Genomic DNA, 9,249 nt, shown 5'->3' with positions numbered 1-9,249 from the left:
CGAGAATAATACACCGATCACCAGCAAAGAAGAGGATCGTAAGACTGGGAATGAATTGATGGTCAAAGGAATCTCCAGAAGAGAGGGTCGTATCAACAACACCCCGATTCCTCGAAAAAAATAAAATGAGAGAGTCTTATCGGTGAAAACCTTCACAGGCACCGAAAGGCGACGTAAGATGAGGGATATAAAATGAGAGAGTCTTATTGGTGAAAACCTTCACAGGCACCGAAAGGCGACGTAAGATGAGGGATATAAAATAAGAGAGTCTTATTGGTGAAAACCTTCACAGGCACCATAAGGCGCCGGGAGATGAGAGAAAGAGAGAGTATCATTAGTGAAAACCCCTCGAAGGGCACTATGAGGCGACAAGACAGATCAACAAAAAGCGACCACATTCGCAACGAAATGGACACTCATTTATCATCCCCAACAAGTCAGACCATCGGGCAAGTCGATTGATATGAATAGACTGGGTCGGAAATCTATGGTGCACGTCATGATCACGGGGACCGGTCATGTCCTCCAGATAAGTTCTTCTGAGTTTCTTCTCCCACCAAATATTGTTTCAGAAATATCTTCTCCTTTTTCTATCTTTTATTTCTCTTCCTAAAATTTGTCTTGAAAAGGATTTTTCAAAGCTTACTACCAGAGACCGAAGGGGAATTCATCCAAGGCAGGATAACACAAACAGTCTTAAAGGCCGGCCCCAGGCAATGCAATGATCATGCCTGGCAGTTTTGGAGGAAGTAAGCTCCTAAAGGGAGTGGTTTCGAGAGTAAAAACAGACTCCCACAGCATGTGCTTAAAGAGCAGGAAAGGGGATAAATTGAAAACCGGCCCCAGCAGGATAGAAACCCCGAGCAAGTAATTTTGTCCACCGACCAATTATGGAGGCATAGAGCAAGAAAAGGGGAAGAGAGAAAAATCATCCGCCAGAAAGGTGCCTTCTACCACCACGATTGAAACTAACTAAATCCTTTTGTCTGCTGCAGGAAAACAAAGGATTGATAATGGCAGCAAGACGCAACGCCAGGGAAATCACCAAAAATCGGGGCAATTTTTTTTTTACCGATCGTCAAAAAATTTCTCGGAAGAACGGGGAAATAATGCGGGAATACATTTAAGTTCTAGGTCGCCCACCAGTATAATGCGGGAATACATTTAAGTTCTAGGTCGCCCACCAGTATAATGCGGGAATACATTTAAGTTCTATGTCGCCCACCAGTATAATGCGGGAATACATTTAAGTTCTAGGTCGCCCACCAGTATAATGCGGGAATACATTTAAGTTCTAGGTCGCCCACCAGTATAATGCGGGAATACATTTAAGTTCTAGGTCGCCCACCAGTATAATGCGGGAATACATTTAAGTTCTAGGTCGCCCACCATTATAATGCGGGAATACATTTAAGTTCTAGGTCGCCCACCAGTATAATGCGGGAATACATTTAAGTTCTAGGTCGCCCACCAGTATAATGCGGGAATACATTTAAGTTCTAGGTCGCCCACCAGTAAAATGCGGGAATACATTTAAGTTCTAGGTCGCCCACCAGTAAAATGCGGGAATACATTTAAGTTCTAGGTCGCCCACCAGTATAATGCGGGAATACATTTAAGTTCTAGGTCGCCCACCAGTATAATGCGGGAATACTTTTAAGTTCTAGGTCGCCCACCAGTATAATGCGGGAATACATTTAAGTTCTAGGTCGCCCACCAGTATAATGCGGGAATACATTTAAGTTCTAGGTCGCCCACCAGTATAATGAGGGAATACATTTAAGTTCTAGGTCGCCCACCAGTATAATGCGGGAATACATTTAAGTTCTAGGTCGCCCACCAGTATACAGTATAATGCGGGAATACATTTAAGTTCTAGGTCGCCCACCAGTATAATGCAGGAATACATTTAAGTTCTAGGTCGCCCACCAGTATAATGCGGGAATACATTTAAGTTCTAGGTCGCCCACCAGTATAATGCGGGAATACATTTAAGTTCTAGGTCGCCCACCAGTATAATGCGGGAATACATTTAAGTTCTAGGTCGCCCACCAGTAAAATGCGGGAATACTTTTAAGTTCTAGGTCGCCCACCAGTAAAATGCGGGAATACTTTTAAGTTCTAGGTCGCCCACCAGTATAATGCGGGAATACATTTAAGTTCTAGGTCGCCCACCAGTAAAATGCGGGAATACATTTATGTTCTAGGTCGCCCACCAGTAAAATGCGGGAATACATTTAAGTTCTAGGTCGCCCACCAGTATAATGCGGGAATACATTTAAGTTCTAGGTTGCCCACCAGTAAAATGCGGGAATACATTTATGTTCTAGGTCGCCCACCAGTATAATGCGGGAATACATTTATGTTCTAGGTCGCCCACCAGTATAATGCGGGAATACATTTAAGTTCTAGGTCACCCACCAGTATAATACGGGAATACATTTAAGTTCTAGGTCGCCCACCAGTAAAATGCGGGAATACATTTAAGTTCTAGGTTTCCCACCAGTAAAATGCGGGAATACATTTAAGTTCTAGGTCGCCCACCAGTAAAATGCGGGAATACTTTTGAGTTCTAGGTCGCCCACCAGTATAATGCGGGAATACATTTAATTTCTAGGTCGCCCACCAGTATAATGCGGGAATACTTTTAAGTTCTAGGTCGCCCACCAGTATAATGCGGGAATACATTTAAGTTCTAGGTCGCCCACCAGTATAATGCGGGAATACATTTAAGTTCTAGGTCGCCCACCAGTAAAATGCGGGAATACATTTATGTTCTAGGTCGCCCACCAGTATAATGCGGGAATACATTTAAGTTCTAGGTCGCCCACCAGTATAATGCGGGAATACATTTCAGCTCTAGATTTTGGAATCAGTAACCCCACCTGAAGGAGGAAGGTTACAACAGAGACCCCCAAGCAGGAAACAAAAATCCCCAGCACCAAGAAGCAGAAGGCTGCAATGGCAAGCGCGCGACTCAAAAAGAAGAAAGAACGCGCCTCAAAAGAAGCAGTTTGGGAGCATTATAGCATGTCCAACATAACAATTTTGATGAAGAAAGCCATACCACTGAAGAAACCATTGAAAGGCTTAAAGAAGAGGGCCATGTTCCCAGCAGATCAAACGAAGTGGTGAAAATTGGCATTCAGAAAAGGCGAAGGACCAGTATCATCCCCCAAGTTCACAAAATAAAGGCATCGGAGGAAAGTGTTTGCCGACAAGAAAGCAAGGCAACAAGAACAAGTTAAAGATAGATGAGATCTCATACTCTAGCTTAGCTTCTTGTTTTTCCTTTCAGAACAATGTAACAGGGAGATCGGTTGAGCGGTATCATCCTACAGCAGCATGCAACAGCGCACAACGGCAGCGAGCACTACAATCACACGGTAGTCCCAGCTACCAAAATTTCCCGAATTACATTGACCTGATTCCTGTTCAGCACAGGATATGTAGGAAACCACTGAAGCAAAGGTTCGGTCAAATCTTTTTTCTAAAAATGCTTCACATGGAGTACTCGGACGAGCAAAAATCGCCCGCTTTATCTTTGCGCGAAAACCCTTCGTGTCTTCGTGCAAAGAGGGGCAGCTGTAAGCACGTGATTTTTGCTTCATGGACAAGCACTCCAAAAGAAAACAAAAATAGTGACCAGTGACCTCGCTGTACAAATTTTCCAATTTTTCATGACATGTACTGCTAGTCATTTGTGGTTCATCCCATTTTTTGCATTTTTTGATCTTATCAGTCAAAACACAAGGTATGTCTGTCATAGTAATCAAACCATAATTCAGTAGTTAAAAGAAAATTCAAAAATATGTGCATTGTTCGTTCTAGGTTGTGATTTAACTTACTTGAACATTTTAATTTGGTGTGATAATGGTGTTGAAGTGTTACATTGTTGTTTGTTTTAATTTCATTTGTTTTACTATTTATTTGTTATTTTTCATTTTTTTGTTTTAAAATTAGAAAAAAAAACAAAAAGAAAAGAGTTGAAAATCGGTTTGGGCCCAAAAATGAAACGAAATAGGCCCAAAATCGGCACTAAAGTCCAGTCCAAATCCGGCCTGCCCAAGCACCAATTCAAACGACGCCGTTTCAGGCAAGTCGATCTGAGCCATCTAAGCCTCTTGATCCAACGGTCCACATCCGCACTCGTGACCCGACCTGTTTAGCCGGTCCAACCCAATCCATCACTTAAACCCAAACGACCCCGTTTTAATACCAAACGACCTCGTCTCACCCTTCACCATCAGATCCAAGCCGTTGAGATCATCTGATCCAACGGCTCAGATCTAAACCCCTAGACCATATATAAGCTTTCTATCACACCCCACGCCCCCTAGTCGAACCCCCCTTCGCTCATCTCCTTCCTCACCAAGCCCTGAAACCCCCCGAAACCCTAGCAGCCGCCCTAGTTTCCCCTTCACCAGAACCCGGCGGCATGAACGCCGGTGACCACCTCCTGAACACCCTAGGACCCCCTCACTCTCCTGAACATGGATCTATTACCCCCTAGCCTCGAATCCCCTTCCTTCATCTCGAATCTTCATTTGAAGATTCGAGTCAGACCCGGACCTATACCAAACCTCACCATCTTCATACAAGACACTCCCCTGATCCCCCTCGTGACCAAACCAGGCTTGGTTTGGTCCGAATCTACCCACAACTTCTAAAAAACTAGATCTGAAAATCCAGACCTTAGAACACATGAACCTGGGGAATCCGGCTAGCCTTAACGAGGGTTTGAGGTCTAATAGACCTTAATCAAGGTATTCTCATGTGAGAACACCCTGATTAAAGTTTGTTCGGCCTCAAAGGGTCAGAGTTGAGTCAGATTTGGATCAACTTTGTTTGGACATTTCTCGGTAAGTTTCTCTTTCTTTTTGTTTTATTCAACTGCTAATTAAATTGTCAGCATGTTTTGTTGTGTTTGTTTGTTATTTTTGTTATTTTTCATTCGGATTTCTTTCATCTCTGTCAAAGACCTTTTATTTGGTCGATTGTTTTCTGTGTGTGATTTGAACGTATCCTATGATAAACATGTCCGATTAGGATAGTCGTCGCATAAATAACTTATATAGGTTCCCAGTGATTGACCAAAGTTGTCTGAAGCCCTTCAGGTCCCTGTATGTATTGGTTTATATGAACGACTGATTGTTACCTGTTATAATTAGTATAGTCGACTTGATAAATGTCGTCGATTAACTTCCTACGACTGAATGTTCAAACATTCTAATTCGTACAACTTCATGTAAGTGAATGGACCTGTTGATTGTTAATTGGATGCTTGATATTAGCTGTGACTACTAGCTTGTAACTGCATTGTAAACAAATTAAAAGAATCAGGCTAGGGCAGTCTTGAATTGAACTTTCAGAAGTTCAAAATGCCCTGATGCTGCAAGGGGTTTAGGGCAGTAATAGTCAAGGTTAACAAGGGTAGTCTGGGGTTCGAGAAAAACAGGAAAAAGCTTAGTTTAAGTGAGCTGACAAGTAGGGTACTAATTTAGGATTAAACTAATGCAAATGGGGAACAAGACACAAGAGTATGGGGGTTTAAAAATGAATACTTAAATGAACCCATAACTCTTGATTAAAGAATAAGGCCAAGCGTGGGGAACAAATGGCTGGCATCAAAAAGATGCTTAGGCGTGGGATTTAATAGGTATGGGCAGTCTGCAAATTGGCAGGATCCAGGCAGCTTGACTGCACTGGTTGTTTGGCTTATAAATAGGCCATTTCAGAACTTAAAAGAGGCTGGAAATTTTAGTCTGGAAGAGAGGTCTTGTGAGTTGAAGAAAACTGAAAAAAAACAGAAAGAAATTTCCAGAAATACTGTAACTGAACACTGTCCAAAAAATTGCACAAAGAAACCAAGTTGGTTATCCTAACTGGGATTGTTATTTGTTCCATTAAGAGAAGTCTGTGTTCTTCTGCTGTGATTGTCACTACACTGAGCTTTCTGTGTGCTGTTGGTTTGAGTTTTAGTCTCCTTGATTGTCGAAACTGTGCTGGTTACTTGCTGAGCCTTGGTGGTTATTGAACTTCTGTGGCTATAGCACAAAAAATTTCTGTTTCCTTTCTCGACTGGTTTTGTTTCCTATCCTGTTTTCCTGGGATTATTAGTCCATTGCTCGATCACTTGTTGAGCTTCATCATTGTGGCTATTTTGGTGGTTGATGTGTTGTTGATGTATATCTGCTATTGCTGTGTTTGTTGCATATTACTCAGCTGATCATTCCCCTTCTGCTTTTGCTTGGCTATACCAGGTACACGTTCTAAATTCACTGATGTAATGATACGTTTGGAGCTGTATAAAAGCACAAGGTTATGGTAGTCCAAACATGAGCATGGCTACCTTTATTCTGCTGATCATAGTTTAGAATGTTGGTATTTAACATGTAAAGTTTAAATTTCAAACTATGTAATAAGATAGTTTCTCAGTCCATAAGGAGTTTGGTCTAGCAATCCATTGTTGTATGTAAATCAGTAGGAAGTTAGCTGGATAGTAGTAATACTCGGCCAGCAATGGCGTCGCGTCTGTTAAAATGAACGCAGTAATCACACTTGTTTCGCCTTGATCCTTCAGTAAATATGCGTATCTTGAGGGTACACTAGGCAATCTGAATTACAGCCAAAAGATAAAAATCGCATAGCTAAACACGTGATAACACCACTTGAGTTAGACAGGATCATCATGCAGTCGTTTCGTTTTGTTAGTGTCAAGCATGTGATGAATAATTAACTGAACCTCATACGTATGCTCGTTAATATATAAGGTCGAATATGCCTAATTTCTTCGCCTAAGGTTAATCCGTTTCGATACTGTTGTGCGTCAATCCCATGTTTCAGTTTTCTTGAATAATAGAATATAGAACGAAGGCCATCCCTCTTTGTACAAACTCTGCTGCAATTTCCTCATTTTTGTGTCAGTTGTACGCTAATAGCTAATGAGTTGCATTTTCTCACCATGCAATCAATCAAGGTATTTTCTTGTGTTTTTTTTAGAGACAAACTTAATAGAAGAATGTAGCTGCTATAGGATATCCTTTTAAAATAAAGACGAGATGAGCCTCGACAAACAAAATGTACAAAGTTGCGGGGCCCTCTAATGTATATATATATCAAAGTATTTAGGATTCGGGATGTGCCGTTTAACGAATTTTTACGACCTTCCTCAAAATAAAAAGACGCTAGTTGCTTTAGGTGCGCCTCTAATAATTTATTTTCCTTAATTCGGGTGCACATTTATGTGACCCAAATCCAAATCTCAACCGAGTCGAGATATATCGATAGCCACGGGTGCATTAATGTAACGTCGATAGCCACGGGTGCATTAATGTAACGTGGTTCGAGATATATTTTCACGACATTGCAATTCTTGTAAAATAATAATAACGACAAAAGCGGTTAAAAGTTAAAATTTGCACATATGTTCAATTTGTATAAAATCAGATAATCAAGCCGAATATAACAGTTGAGTGACCGTGCTAGAACCACGGAACTCGGGAATGCCTAACACCTTCTCTCGGGTTAACAGAATTCCTTATCTGGATTTCTGGTACGCAGACTGTAATATGGAGTCATTCTTTTCCTTGATTCGGGATTAAAATTGGTGACTTGGGACACCCTAAATCTCCCAAGTGGCGACTCTGAAATAAATAAATCAATCCCGTTTCGATTGTCCTTTAATTGGAAAAAACTCCCTTGCGCCCTCGCGGGTGTGTAAAAAGGAGGTGTGACAGGGGTAGATTGGTAAATTGCAGTACTTTCAGGGGTAAAATGGTAATTTCAGTAAGGTCGGAGGGGTATTTTTGGAATTGTAAATTTGAACAATTATTTAATCTGAGTGCTCTGTCCACTAGGCATTAACAATATTAAAATAGTACCTGGTGGGGGACAAGACATGAGGTAGTGGGGGGTTGATATAATTGTACAGAGATAAGAAGAAGGATCTCCACATGGTGTTTATTGATCTGGAGAAAGCGTACGATAAGGTTCCTAGGAAGGTCTTATGGAGATGCTTAGAGGATAAAGGGGTACCGAGTAACTATATTAGGGTGATTAAAGACATGTATGATGGAGCTAAGACTCGGGTTAGGACAGTAGGAGGCGACTCTGAACAATTTCCAGTTAGTACGGGGTTGCACCAAGGGTCTGCGCTCAGCCCATTCCTATTTGCCCTGGTGATGGATGCACTGACTCATCATATTCAAGGGGAGGTTCCATGGTGCATGCTATTTGCTGATGACATTATTCTAATTGACGAGACAAGAGGCGGCATCAACGAGAGGCTAGAGATTTGGAGACATGCTCTTGAGTCTAAAGGTTTCAAGTTGAGTAGGACGAAGACGGAATACCTCGAGTGCAAATTTGGAGTTGAGCCGACGGAAGCGGGAGTTGAAGTGAGGCTTGACTCTCAAGTCATTCCCAAGAAAGGTAGTTTCAAGTACCTTGGATCGGTTATTCAGGGGATCGGGGAGATTGACGAGGATGTCACATACCGTATAGGGGTGGGGTGGATGAAGTGGAGGTTAGCGTCGGGAGTCTTGTGTGACAAGAAAGTGCCACCGTTACTAAAAGGAAAGTTTTATAGAGCAGTGGTTAGGCCTGCCATGTTGTATGGAACTGAATGTTGGCCGGTAAAGAACTCACACACCCAGAAGATGAAAGTAGCAGAGATGAGGATGTTGAGGTGGATGTGCGGGCATACAAGGATGGATAAGATTAGGAATGAAGATATTCGAGAGAAGGTGGGTGTGGCCCCCATGGAGGACAAGATGCGGGAAGTGAGACTCAGATGGTTCGGGCACATTCAGAGGAGGAGCACTGATGCACCGGTGAGGAGGTGTGAGCGACTGGCTGTAGTGGGCACGCAGAGAGGTAGAGGGAGACCTAAGAAGTATTGGGGAGAGGTGATCAGACATGACATGGCACGACTTAGGATTACTGAGGACATGGCCCTTGATAGGGATTTATGGAGGTCGAACATTAGGGTTGTAGGTTAGGGGAGAGTGTGAATATTTCTACAGCTCAATAGAGGGAGACTATCCAGTTAGGAGTTAGACTAGGAATGTCATTTAGGCGTCTATTGAGGCAGGACTTTACCTTCTTGTTGTACTATACCAGCCATCTATTTCGTATTTTCGTTGTCGTATCCTGTATTTCATATTTCATATCTCTTATATATTGTTGCTGTTTTATTACGCATTTTTACATAACTAATGTATCATCTCCTATTGCTTCTTTTGAGCC

This window comes from Nicotiana tabacum, chromosome 8, assembly GCF_000715075.1.
Source record: "Nicotiana tabacum cultivar K326 chromosome 8, ASM71507v2, whole genome shotgun sequence".
Taxonomy (NCBI): Eukaryota; Viridiplantae; Streptophyta; class Magnoliopsida; order Solanales; family Solanaceae; genus Nicotiana; species Nicotiana tabacum.
The sequence above is the reverse complement of the archived record's forward strand: the minus strand, read 5'-3'. Positions refer to the sequence as shown.